At 34.5% G+C, this 13005-nt stretch overlaps 1 protein-coding gene and 1 non-coding gene across 4 annotated transcripts in view; one reads left to right on the top strand and one right to left on the bottom strand.

The window, feature by feature from the left end:
* LOC106645178 (jumeau) overlaps positions 1-13005 on the bottom strand; it is a 188531-nt gene that overhangs the window by 132359 nt on the left and 43167 nt on the right. The window lies entirely within an intron of this gene.
* Positions 6555-6627, top strand: TRNAF-AAA (transfer RNA phenylalanine (anticodon AAA)). The gene has a single exon. It is a non-coding gene; the product is annotated as a tRNA-Phe (tRNA).

The raw sequence follows: 13005 nt of genomic DNA, 5'->3' as shown, positions 1-13005 counted from the left end.
ACATAAATAAATAAACATAACAACAATACATAGTTAAATCAAACTTCATAGATAATTAGCATCATCATTTACAACTAGCAAAAGAAGACTCGAGCGCATATAATTATTCTTTTAATGGGCTTAATAGTTAATTGAAATTGAATTTATTATTAATAAGCAGACTAGAATCTACTCAGTCTTTTATAATACAAGCGCTTGTTAATTAACTAACATCACAATGAATTAGAATGGAGAAGACTCAAGCGTACTGAATAATTCTGTTGAAGGTTCTTGTGCATTAATACACGTTTTCATTTGTTACAAATATAAAAAGACAAGATCGTGCTGGGTCATTTATGTAATAAGGGCTTATTAATTAACTACGATACTTTTTTCTAGAGCCCTCAATTCACGAAACTCAAATGAAAAATAATTGTCTATGCAGTTTTTAGAAGCATAATTTACTTTTAATAACTGTACTAAAACAGTAACTGTAAAAAAAAAAAAAAAAAAAAAGAATACGCAGATGCGATTCGAAGGTAAGACCAGCAAAAACGAAAATCATTATATCGACTTAGGTACGGCATGTTGTATATGAGGGGGTATAGATGTAATTCATAAGCTGTTTGAGCGAGCTTGGGGTAACCATGCACATTACATGGAGAGGGAGAGTATAAGAGAAGGGGAACTGGGGTAGAGACTCTTTTAAGCTGTACTTTAGTAGCGCCAGCCTATAGCATGCGAGTCTCTAGAATACTGAACTCTAGTTTGAGAGAAATGCCGTCCCGTCTGGCATCACTGGTTAGGAGTCAGAGGTTGGATTTCTGTGGACATATTTCGCTTGTGATGTAAGATATATTTAGTTAAAAAAATAATAGATAAATATCCTGTGGCCAGAATTACGTGGGTTTACCAGCTTTTGGTTTGATAGGGGTGGTTTTATGGGTTTTGGAGGTTAGGGGTAGCTTGGTTATCTAATATATTTTATCGGCTATATATTACACACAAGGAAATTAGTAATTAATAGACACTCTGTGGCTAGTGTTAGCCTACTTGTGATTTGGTAGAAGTGGATGTTAGGGGTAACACTTCTCCAAAAAATTATGTTCACAAAACCCCAAAATACTTCAATTTTAATGTTTTATCTTCTCATTATACATGCAGTTTTTAACCCACTTGACTTTATTTAACAGATTTTGAATCCACTCTGACCCTTAAAGAAAAAAAGGTTGCAACCCTTTGTCAATAAAATTATATAAGTAAAAGCACCTACTTGTAAGAAATCTTTAGTCATTAATTTTATTTGAAAATATTAATGAGGTGTAGAGATAAATTAAAAAAAAATAATTTTTCGAGGTGGTTTTCAGGGGTAGATTTCACTTTTCAAAAGTTGATGTCAGCTGAAAAAAAAACATTTGGCGGCAAATAAGTACTGGTCAAATGCATCTTTAAGACATTTTAATGCAGCACAGCGTTCTTCTTGGTCCATTATATGATAAAAAGTCCCTTAAGTTTTATGGCCCATTTGTCGATAGGTAAATAGTCAACCCCAAGAAGTTTTTCCACCTTATTCGTACTGTCAACCACCCTATTCACTCGTAGTAGGGTAACAGTTCAACATCGCAGCTAACTCCGAAGAACAATTTTAAAACCGTGTTACACTGGCGACGTAACTTAACGTCCAAATATCCTGAAAGGCCCAGGTATACCAGGAAAGCACAATCAAAATACAGTAATATAAGGGCGTTCACAAGCATTTTTTTTTGTCCAAGGCAGCCTACCAGCCTTATATCGCAATCTATGCACCGCATAGTCCCCCCGAGATACCTGTCTCTTTCAAGACATATCTTCGCTGAATATGATCCTTAAGGTCTTTATTGAGTCCCTATGAGGGATCATAGACAAAAATAGACGGTACAAGGTCGCGCTTAATGCGAATATGCTGCTTGTGTTGTTGCATATAGCACGCAACAACCAGTATGCTCAGCAGTGTGCAACAGATATGTATTTTAAGATCATCGGCAAAGTGGTTTCTTCTACAATAGGAGACACAACACAAGAGTTAATAAGAGTCAAAAACAAAACAGGACCAGTAAAGCCCCTGAGATAGCTGGTTGGGCATAGTATAATCACCATTACGGTCAGCAATTGTAATTTTTCTATGAGTAAGGAAAGATGCACATACTGCCGGCCTAAGGTCAACAAAATCACGCGAAGAACCTCAGCAAAGGTATGATTCGTCCTACTAGGCGCGCTAAAGATTCTTAGGTAAGATGAGGGTTGCCCCTTTTTTGCAAACCTTGCTGAGTTTAAAGTGGCTCATCACGAAATCAAACTACTTTAACTATGACTGAAATTTGGAGGATTCGTACTGCAGTATAAAACGAATTACCTCTCAAAATTGTAAATCACATCACCAGGCAAAATTTTGTAAACAAGTGGCTGGAAAATTAGTGTTTAATATGCATGTGCATGGAGACCATTAAACTTTGATTAATTATGTTCTGATATCTCCCTACATATACCTTAACTCTTATCACAAAACTAGGTACATGTAGAAGAAATCATAAGCTTTAGAATGACGCAAATAAAAATGGGACTTATTATGCAATATTATAAAATATTCAATCGAGAAGGTGACCGTGTTTTTGATGAGTAAGAATAAATCGTCTGCCATGGAGGAGCAGACGCTCAACATATGCAAGCAAAATGCAAATGATATGGTGGATATTAAATATGGAAAGCAATGTTTTTTTTTATTGACTGCATTATTTTTTTTTATGTGGTGAATTAGTGTATGAATTAGAAAAAAATGTCTTACGAACTTTATCGACAATGAAGGATTTAAATAAGGAGTAACAGATTATAAAGACTAAAAAATTTATAATAAATATATTGTTTACCTGTAAATAGCTAATACATTTTTTTTTTAATTTTAGACTCTTTCGTAACTCTAGGCTTAACAATTTGTTTAAAAACTGCCCATTTCTTTTTCCACTCATACGACGAGCGGGATATTTAGGACATTTCAGTGAGATAAAGGATTTTGTAATTATAAACTACGACTATGTCCGACACGTAATAAATGGGTTAGATTACCAACGTAAACAAACGTATTGTGATGAACCAGATCCGAATGCAATCTGCTTTGATAGTAACATGTATATACATATATATATATATATATATATATATATATATATATATGTATGTATATATCTTCCTATATTATATGGTCGTAAGAGTTAGAGCGAGGTTTTGCTCCCCCCGCTACGCCACCACTCTCCCCCCCAGCTCACGGATATATAATGTAAATAAATTTGTAAAGCCTTAAATATAAACTGTTACAAATGGTCTAATTTTCTCATATGATTTTATTTGACCGTAACAAAAAATTTTGTTACGATAAACTTACTTACAATGTTTATTTTGATTACATACTCTAAAATGTCTTTTTAGGTGCTCTGCTCTTACGTAACCTTTCCCACAATTTTGACAAATATTTTTTTTAACGTTTTTTCATGCCTCATCAAATGTCTCTGAAAGTAATAATTTCTTTCAAAACATTTCCCGCATTTAATACACTTCAAATTTTTCTCAATGTTTTGACATTCCTTTGTGTGACGCAAATAGTTTTTCTTCTCTAATATTACAATGCTACATAGATCACATATAAACAATTTTTTTTTGTGAATTTTTTCGTGTGATGATACACACTCTTGATTTGAAACTTTTAAGTTACATTTGTCACACTGATAAAATTTTGCATTCATGATGATGCATCTGAAAACATTTTACATAAAACGGCAACAATGCAATGCATTACATAAACAATGAAACATATAATTACCAATGAGAAAATAATGGTTTTCTAAGGTATAATCCTAAGGCAGCAAAACTTTCACCTTAAGATTTATTGACAGTCATAGAAAAAATTAAGGTAAATGGAAGTTGTTTTCTGTACAATATAAATGGTAGCGAAGAAGCATTGTTTGTAGTTAGTGTTATTCTTGGAATAAAGACTTCGTTTTCTTTTTTTTCACCTGTCATTATTTCAGCTTCAATGTTGTACTTAAATAATTTTGTAATTCGTAATCTTGTAACATTGCAAAGTCTTTCAGATACGTTTAAATTTCGTATAAACATAACAATAGCGTTAATTTTCAAAATTCAATTCGTAAGGAGGAAGACCTTCTTTATTACTATTCAAATATTCTATAGGAAAATAAATATAAATATTATCGTCTAATTTATTTACTTCTTTGTGAGTTGCTTTATCAATACTTTAATACGTTACTAATGTTGCTACTATATTATTTAAAAATTCTTTGTTAAAAAAATGTGTGTGTTCGTTGTGAGATGTTAATATAGCTTTACTAATAAAAGAATCATCATTATTATTAAAAATTTTTGAACGTATGCCGTTTGTTTTCTATGTCTGAGGAATTCTAAGAGTTTTAATGTTGCTTTCTCCTATATCCAGTAACAATGAAGAAAATTTTTTATCAATCGATCGCATATTATTTTTTAAATAAAAAATATTAAACAAAGGCCAAAAATTAGAAGATTTAATGGTTTCTTGAACAATAGTAATTTTGCTTCCGTTTTTTACCACTGGGAGAATTTGACGAAAGTCTCCACCTAAAATTATCATTTTATTTCCAAAAGGTTTATTACTACTGGATTAATCTTTAAAGTCCTGTTAACGATTTTTAACGCTTTTTTCGGTATCATAGAAGGTTCATCCCAAAGAGTTACTTCTACTTTACGTAATTTTTGTTTATTTGGCTGATACTGAAAGAACGCACTTTCTTTAGTGCTTACGTATAAAGGAAGTCTGAAAGTTCTGTGAGTGATCATTTCCTTTGGAAGCAGAAAAGAAGCATTACCTGTCCAAGCCTTTGTAAGAATTTTTTTATCAATTGATATAAAATCATAAATTAATGTTTTATATAGAAAAGTTTTTTCAGATCCACCAGGACCATCGATGAAAAAATTTTTTTTTTTTTAATTTCATTATTTTAGGAAAAATAGTAGTAATAGTAGTAATTTTCTTACACAGATCTATCTTTCACTTCAAATTTAGACTTCAAGTTCTATGTAGATGTAAAAGGAATAATTTTTTTTCGTTGCAATTTGGGAGTCTAATTCACTGTCACATTTTTGTTTAGACATTTTGTAACTTTTTAAAATGAATTTCACGAAGTAAAAGTAAACGAAGAAAAAAATACCAATGGGCCAAAATTTTAGTTATAAATAATTAAAAGAAAAATAACAATCAACTAATGATACTGTTAAAACATCAATTTGTGATTCCAACAATATCGAAATTTTTTAATTTTTGACGATATTTGAAATCTTTCAATACGTTGTCGTTTCAAATATATATAAAATAAGGCATTAGTCAGGGAAAATAAAAAATGATTGTTAAAAATTTATGTAATTAATTATGATCAATATACATCTTTTACATATATCAATTTTAAGTAACAGTTAATATAATTCGTGTTTTTTTCTATACTTCGTAAATCTATATTTGCAATTACGGGAGATGGTGCGCAGAGCGCGCAGGGGGCGGAGATAGTTATAAGAGTTTAGAACGAGGTCTTAGAAATATCTATTGACACATACAGGATAGACAGCTTATTTGAAAAAGGGGGCCACTAGAAGGAATAATAAAGCTCTCCAAAAAAAAAAAAGTTAAGGGCACATCTCTCTTTCTACATGAAATTTACCTCTTTTATTTAAAATTAGCAGCTTGTTCTTCGTTTTTTCTTAAAAGCAGTCCAGTAATCATTTCCCAGCGTAGAACGTGTATTCTCGAGTATTTTCGAAAATCGCCGTAGTCTTCCGAATTCTGTCAAATATACCTTAACATATATTTTTTCATACTAATAATTATTTTTATTATTTTCTAAGGCTTTATAAGATATAACTGCAAAGCTTATTTTAAAAAAATTAGACTTGTAACACAATAAGGGTGGGGGGGGGGGTTAACATCCAGAGCGCGCAGGGGGGCAGAGTCCAACTAGTGTATATATATGTATATATATTTCAAATTATTATACATTGACCTCTTCCATCTGAATTTCGCTATGTATATTTTTTATAAAAACGTCGCACTTATTTTAAGAGTGAAAATCGCTGGTTTGCGAAAAACTTTGTCAATTAAAAATTACAAAGCAATGAAAAAAGTTATCCACTTCGGCCAGAAGTCGAACCTGGGCCTCCTTCTTGCCGGGAAGGTGCGTTAACTAACTTCGCCACCGAAGCCTCGGCGGACACCCTTCTCCACTGCTCTGTTTAGGCGTGCCTTTAGGTTGAACGCCGATATTATAGATATTGATGTTATTAATCGATGGGTAAGTATTATGTCAAATTATTATACATTGACCTCCTCCATTTAAACGACGTTTTTATAAAAAATATACATAGCGCAATTTAGATGGAAGAGGTCAATGTATAATAATTTGACATAATACTTACCCATCGATCAATAACATCAATATCTATAATATCGACGTTCGACCTAAAGACACGCCTAAGCAGAGCAGTGGAGAAGGGTGTCCGCCGAGGCTTTGGTGGCGAAGTTGGTTAACGCACCTTCCTAAAAAGAAGGAGGCCCAGGTTCGACTCCTGGCCGAAGCGGATAACTTTTTTCACTGCTATGTAATTTTTAATTGACAAAGTTTTCCGCACTCCAGCGATGTTTACTCTAAAAATAAGCGCGATGTTTCTATAAAAAATTTACATAGCGCGATTTAGATGGAAGAGGTCAATGCACAATAATTTGACATAATACTCACCCATCGATTAAAATCATCAGTATCTATAGTATACATATATATATACATCGAAAGTGACTTGTGCGGACTTTACGTGCTTCTAACATATATACCAATAACATGGAGGAATTATGCGGACGTCCGCATCTGCCATGTTATCTTACTAATATATAAAGCAAAGTCGCTAAAACCGTTGTAATCGCTAACCGCGAAAACTACGGAACCGATTTTGCTGAAATTTTGTACACTGATTCATGACACTTTCTAGATGGTTTTAGTTTGGTTTTTGTCTTGAAAAATTTAATAACAATAGCAATAAATGAGCACAAAGTTTTTCAAAAATACGCCAGCTTTTCACTTTAGTTCAGTAGGATCCGCTAGGTGGCGTCGGCATAAAATCGGAGCTACTTGCAACAGAATTGAATAAGGTGGTTATAACAGGCCAGAGCATCGCGAAAATGCATGCAATAGTCTACTGGCAATTTATCGAGCTCCATCGAGAATGGAGATGATCGTCGTGTAGCTGGGTATCTCGGTTACCGATGACGCTCTTCTCCAATGAGTAAGTAATGTAGGCCTACTACCCTGAACCTCCAGGATTGACGAGTGCCACCCATAAAAAATGTAGTGTAACCGATGACGTCTCCGGCGGAACACCCGGACACGAGTCTAGCCAGAGCATATCCTGCTCTAACCCTTCTTAGTTATATGGCTGTACCACAATCTGGCCTGGTGCCGTCAGAGAATTTTATACTACAAATGTAAGCCAGGGAAAACAGCCCTGAGGGGCATGGGCAGCCATAACGGCTTCCTTCTCAGTGGCCGTGTTCCCCAACGGCATCCCCACATTTTCCTGATTAACGATGAGCGGTTGGTGATCCGGGGAACAACCCGAAGACGAAATATTTTTTGATCAGCGGCGTACGGCCCTCATGTACGGTCTCCGTCCACAGAGACTCCGGGGGTAAGAGTCAAGCTAACCGCAGCTGGCTCTCCATCATCAAGAATAATAATAAGGAATGACTGGAAATTTTACCACTGGCCCTTTTCAGGGCCAATGTTAGCATTTACGTCCCCTACTTAACCATCAATCTCATCGGTTCTTTTAGGGGCCACTTAAGTTTAAAGTAATTTTCCAACAAATACATTTTTACTACCATTTGTGGAAGCGATTCGTCGACTAAAAGACTATATGTTAACTAAAGACGACCACTATTAAACCAAGACAGTCATTCACTGGCAGTCGTCACGAGCGGAGTTGTTCGTCGCAAGGCTGTGAACCCCGGTGACTGACGACCCTATGTTACCTTTTCGACTCTAAGCATTCAACCAGGAATCACCGATCCTCTTCAAGGTCTGCTCTAGGCAAACTTAGCAGCAATGAAGGGAAAAAAAACTTAAGCTAACGGGACAGTCTCCAAGGGGCAAGTGTCACAAACCAATCTCTTCACCTTAAATCACCAAAACAACTGAGTGTGCAAAAAAAAAGGTGCTTCAAACACCAACGTCTTCGGCGTTATACCAGGAGACGCTGGTAAAGATCTCTACAACTAGCTCCAAAGCTTCGAACTTTGTAGTTTTTCTCCCGATCGGTCTGGGTCTTCAACAGCAGGCTAAAGGAGATCACCCTGAGGTATCCAGGCAGTCACAATTGCTGTAAACTTTAGTCAGGAAAGAGTTTACTTAAGAAGCCCACCGGTCTTTTTAAGGGCAATCGGACGTCGAACTACCTTGCTAACGAATATATTAGAACGTTACAAAGTGACAGAAAATAAAAAGTCGCAAAAGGGTGAATTGGAAGGAAAACTTAAAATGTATCTAATGAATACAATTTTAGGCCTCAAGAAACTGACGCAGAAAATTTATCGAGATCGGAACAGCAGCCTCAAAATCGACAAATAAAGAATCCATTGCGTGAGAGATCAGCTTTTCATTTTACCCTCACAGTAATCTCTTAAATCTTTAAAGATCTAAATTCAGGTTTTTAAATAAGAAGAAAATATATTTGCATTTTTGTGGCAATAAAAAATGTAGAGATTAAGCTCCAGGACTTTGTTGCTCTGGTAATCATCTTTAAAAAATGGCCCTTTTCGTAAATTACACGGAAGAAACTGCAAATCAACCGCTCCTTATGGCCAACGATTATTTTATGGTATAAGGAACGCCCGGTACTTTTCAGCATAATTATATGTTTTTTAATTTTTACAGCTAAATAAACTGTATGGATTGCGAACAAATATGTTTTTAGCAAGAAGATTTTTGTTCTAAAAAGTGCCAGGAATAAACGTAAAATTTCTGACTGAAAACGTGTCTTATTACATGTCAACACACTACGGTGTTCCGTTTAGTAAGTCTTGGGCGAAGCCGAGACGGGGGGCTGCTAGTTGATATATATTTTAGAAGCACGTGAAGTCCGCACATATCACTTTTATTAAACACACACACACGCACACACACACACACACAGAGATAATCAAATTTATTCAAGTTATGTGGTAGAACCACGTACAACTCTCACAAATGTACATAATTTCATAACAATTAACAATGTAACTAGTATACATGAACTCGTTTATCAATAATGTTCGAAAATTTTAATTAACTTAGCTTTACAAATTAATTCATTATAAAAGACACATTTGCTTATAATACCATAGTAATGCAGTAGTCATTTATAAATAATTAAAATAGAAAAGAATATATACATATTTCACATTTTACCCACAGTTTAAAGTAATATTTAACAGGTTGAATATTATTACACTAAATACATATATGTTACCGCTGTAAAGTGTAGTTCGCAATACAAAGAGTAACTAAATAAGTATGGTATGACTAAAGTATGAATCACTCGGGTCTGACACGCAGTAAGCTCGGCAGGGGGTCGTTAGACTCGCTCCTTCACTCTCCTATCTCACGCTCCAATATATCACGAGGTATAGACCTCCTAATGGCTTCACAATTCGAGGCATCTTTATCGTCCAAATTAAGAGTATTCAAATAGATAATGGATTGGTAAACGAATGATCTTTGAAATACCTGCAAGTATCATAACAAGGCTAGAAAATAAACAATTTTTCTGGACGCAAGAAAAGAATAAAAGAGCAGGTGAAAAGGATACCAAGATAAGATAAGAATGTTACGGTAGTTACATGGAACTAAAAGGGGATAAGAAACATAAGAGAAAAGGGGGACTTCTTAGAAACTTTTGATATAGTTATGATAGGAAAGACTGGGCTCACAAAAGACAGGGATAAAGTGGTGATGGATCACTAAACAGTAATTACAATTGGTTTTGTAAAGCAGCTGTAAATGAAAATAGAAAAGGCAGGGCTTCAAAAGCGGTAATGATAGGTGAAATTTATTAAAGAAGAGAAGCAGAGATAGAAGGAAGAAAGTTTTGTGATCATTCTAAAAGGGGTTACAATCAATAATAATAAAACAAGTGTAATCCTTTTTGATAAAAATATAGGAATAAAGGATGTACTAGAAAAATTAAAAAAGATTATCTTAAAAATTCCATGGCAGAGAAAACAATACGTATAGAAAAAAAGGAAAAATCTGGAAGGAAGGCGGAATTTCGTAACTAATAATATGTAGAAAGTAGCAGAAAAGTAAGATGTGAAAAAAGTTGTACGTTAAGTAGGGCATTCAAATTAATAAGGAAAAATTCTGAAGAGCAAAGAAACGTTATATGGTAGTAATTTTACAAGTCGTTTTGGTCTAAGGTTGAGAGGGATGAAAAAAAATTACAAAAATAAAAAGAAAGAACCAAATTAAATGAAGGGATAAAAGTAAAGGTATAAGGAAAAAATAACAATATATTTTCAACAATTCTCAAAAACGGCAATAATTAATAGGAAAAACACAGAAACATTCTTAACATTTAGAAAGAAAGGAACAGAAAACAAAGAAGCAGAGGAGGAAAAAAAATTGAACGCAGAAATAACAGTATAAGTAGTTTAAGCACTTAAAATAATAAAGAACCAAAAGACAGTTGGAGAAAATAGCACCGTATTAGAACATTTAAAAGAACTACCATTACATTAGAACTAGAATTAATAGAAATATTAAATACAAATGTTTATTAAAACAGACTTAGCAGAAGGATGGGAAACAACAATATATTCTTTTTGCGAAAAGGGGGGACAATAGAGATTTTCAAAATTATAGAGGCAGCACTGCTCGATGTACAATATAAGTTACTAACCAATATTCTTGCAGAAGGAATCGGAAAGTGGGTCGAAGAAAAAGAATAAATCAGGGACTACCAAGCAGTATCTAACTATCTAGAGAAAAAAAGTTTAGTACGAGATAATGAATGCTAGGTAATTGAATACATTCACAGGAAAATTAAAAACGTGATAATAACAGAAGGAGTCACGAATAGTAAAAACGAAAGGGGGACTGTAATAGGAAATAAAAATTTTTTTTGTTCAAAGTTTGTAGATGACGTAGAATCAGTGGCAGGAACTAAAGAATGATTAAACGAGATGTTTAAAGACTTCATAAAAGTCAACTCAAAAAATAGGATCGAAGTAAATACTAAGAGGAAAATAAAGAGTACAGTATGTAGAAATAGAGGTTCTGTGAAAAAAACGAAAACACCGAGGAGAGGAGCTAGAAATAGTAAAATATTACAAATACTAAGGACTCTGGTTGAATAAGACATTATTCCCACTAACACACAAAGTAATTGAAAAAGCTAAAAAAATAATTAACATAGTTTAGAAAATTCACAAGAGAACCAATGTAGGAAATCTAAATGAAAACTGTACTTAATGGTGAAAAATGGCATGTTTATATATGGCAGAGATTTAGGAATGGTAAAGACGAGAAAAGATTGAAAAGGTCCATGAAAATCAGGTTACAAGAGCAATAAAGGTCAATAAAAATACACCCACTTACACATGGAGACAAATTCAGACAGAGAAGCTGGGATAAAGAGGCGAAGAAAAGAGCAGGAGACTATCTAATTCAGATTCTAAAAAAAAGGAAGATACGTGAGTAGCAATTTGTGTAAAAGGAGAATTGAGAGGAAAACGAACCTTTCAACCTCAGGATCAAGATTTTAACCATGAACGTGAATTACAGTGAATAATCAAGTTATTTTTAGTTTATTGGTCTAGAAAGAGTATTAAGTTTACAAAATAATCATTTTTGATCCAGACCTTATTTGCTTTTTTGTTTAGTAAAAACTTTTCGTTTACGCTTTATTATCTTTTGATTCAAAACTAATTACGGCGGAGAAAACGTCTCGAAAACTGCGTAGCTCCTGCTCACAACACGAGATAATCCGAGCTCATGGCCATACAGCTGGGTAGTTTGTAGGACCTCGTGAGCTTGGCTCTGTCATGTAGATCCAGTATGAGTGATAAGGACGGGAAGAGCTTTATCATGCTTCGTTTACCAGCTACAAGACGGAGCTGCATCGGGGAGTAAAGGTGACAATCCTCGAGACAAACAGCTGAAAAAGGTTGGTGAGCTTTCTCCACTTCTCTGTTCTTGATAAAAAAATGACGATCGGTAGTGGAAGGGGGGAGGTGCGTATGTGTATGTGTAACCTCAGAGGCGCTAAAAAACAAAGGACACCGAGCTTGAAAATTAATGGACAAACAAAAAGGGAAAAGGCAATCAGTCGTCTTTTACGAGCGATAAAGATGGCGATAAAGAAAGCGATAAAGAGCGATAAAATGTGCAACATTTTACAGTAATAAATTCATTTCTTTTACTTATTCCTTGTGTGTTTTCTTGTTGCCTTTACATGTAACCTTAACAATTGGTGCCAAAGCCTAGGACTAAACTAACCGGATAGAGATAGACCACATATTTAGCAAGATGAACAGAAGATTTAATAAAAGGCTAGAAGATCTGAATCTCAAGCACCAGGTAGGTGGATGGACTAGATCCAATCTGGAGCAGCCAAGCAAAGGCGAGAGGAGATATCTGCAGCAATCGATGATCACGGTGGAAGTAATTTGGGAAATTATTCTACAGAGTACGATAACGAGTCGTCAGGGACGACCAACTAGTCAGTAAGGCAAGCTCAACAGTTACGAAACGTAATCCTCAGCTCGTGCGAAAGGACATTTCAAGAAACTTAACTCGTGGTCTACAGCGTCGACGCAATTCGAGCAGCAAAAGAATAAATGTCCAAAAATTATTTCATATAAACAAGTAAGTGCCGTCAAGCAAAATGCTTCAGTGGCAGCAGATCTGTTAACTCGCCTTGCAAACGTGA

This window comes from Copidosoma floridanum, unplaced genomic scaffold, assembly GCF_036245765.1.
Source record: "Copidosoma floridanum isolate Cflo_tuat_1 unplaced genomic scaffold, Cflo_Japanese_pri ptg000024l, whole genome shotgun sequence".
Classification (NCBI taxonomy): Eukaryota; Metazoa; Arthropoda; class Insecta; order Hymenoptera; family Encyrtidae; genus Copidosoma; species Copidosoma floridanum.
This window is presented reverse-complemented; position numbering and strand designations above follow the sequence as displayed.